The 1,462-nt window shown below is 43.7% G+C and overlaps 1 pseudogene; it reads right to left on the bottom strand.

Annotated features, from left to right (window-relative positions):
- Positions 1-211: 211 nt before the first annotated feature.
- LOC100965432 lies at positions 212-1,028 on the bottom strand (annotated as a pseudogene).
- Positions 1,029-1,462: the final 434 nt, after the last annotated feature.

The raw sequence follows: 1,462 nt of genomic DNA, 5'->3' as shown, positions 1-1,462 counted from the left end.
TAGAAAAGGAGAGGCAGTATCTATAACCTTTTAAGAAGTTTAGCTGTAAAATGGCAGTAGCTGAAGAAACAGAAAGGGTCAAGGCTATAGCTCATTTTACTCAATTATTGCACTAATGTGGAAATACAAACTTGTATTATAAATGAACGCCTGGACATTTCGTAATACTTAAAAGCAACTTTTACTAAAAGCCGCTTCTAAACTATTTTTTTTTCAAGCTGAAGTTTTATTTAAAAAGAAATTGTTCTCAAAAACGCTGGAGAATAAAGCAAAAGGATACAGTGCTCTCTTCCTACAAGTTAGCCAGCCTATCCAAGAACAGGGTAACAGTAAAATGCTGGTGGAATTTCACAGTAGTTTAGTGGTACAAGATTATCTGTGCCTAGAATATGAAGATATTCTCCGTGGGCGATGCTTAGTTCTGGGTTTTCACCTTCACTGAGCATGAACGAGAGCCCCTGCTCCTTGGCCATAGCCGAAGCCCTTGGGCTCAAGGTTCTTAACATCACATCCTTTACAATAGACTTCACCTCCTTTTTTCAGTCAAAGTTGTCGATTCAAGACTCTTCCCACACTTGGCACATCGAGTGCAGTTTTTATGCCAGGGCTTCCCAGCTCCAATTATCTTCTCGGCAGCATATATGGAATACCCACGTTGGGAACACTTCGCAGCACCTCCCTATCTCTGAGCAAATGTAGAAGTGTTTGGATGTGTTGCAGGCCTGTGGGGTTGAATGCTCTCTGGCTTGATGCCAAGCGTCTCCCAGCGGTCCATGTTGAGCGCGCGGGCGCCTGGCCATAACCATAGCCTTTCGGCCCAAATTTCTTTCCATATAGCAGGATTAGATTTCCTGCTAGTAGATCTCTTCATCGTGAATTGCCACTGTTGTGCTGTCTAAATTTTTCCTGCAAACCATGCACAGACAGCAGCAGCTGTGGAAGCTGCAGCCATCGCACTGGGCCTCCTCGGTGTGGTACACGGTGCTCCCGCAGGCCCCACACTTGTTTCCACCTCCCTAGACAGGCATTTCAAGTTGGAGGCGGGAGCTCACGCCACAGGAGGAGCCAGCAAGGCCGGACCAGAAAGGGTGCCGACAGTCCAAGAGCCCTTCTAAACTATTTTTGATTAGTCTATTTTGATTTCATGTAGTAGCTGCAATAATCTCATGGTCTTTAAGAGGACATAAACAGAGAACTGAGTTTCCGGGTCAGGGCCAGTGATACTAAGTCTTAATGCAGAACTCTCCTTTGGTTATCATGCAATCACTCCACAACAACCATCCATCTCACTTTAAGGGAAGAATTTAATAGAAACCATCTCTGTCTTGAATCTCATTGAACTATTTTTTATTATTGTTTTTTTTTTTTTCAGAGAGATAAGGTCTTGCTGTCACTCAGGCTAGAGAGCAATAGCATAATCATATGTTGCTGTGTCCTCAAATTCCTGGTCTCAAACAATCCT

This window comes from Otolemur garnettii, unplaced genomic scaffold, assembly GCF_000181295.1.
Source record: "Otolemur garnettii isolate 467f Iridium unplaced genomic scaffold, OtoGar3 scaffold00118, whole genome shotgun sequence".
Taxonomy (NCBI): Eukaryota; Metazoa; Chordata; class Mammalia; order Primates; family Galagidae; genus Otolemur; species Otolemur garnettii.
This window is presented reverse-complemented; position numbering and strand designations above follow the sequence as displayed.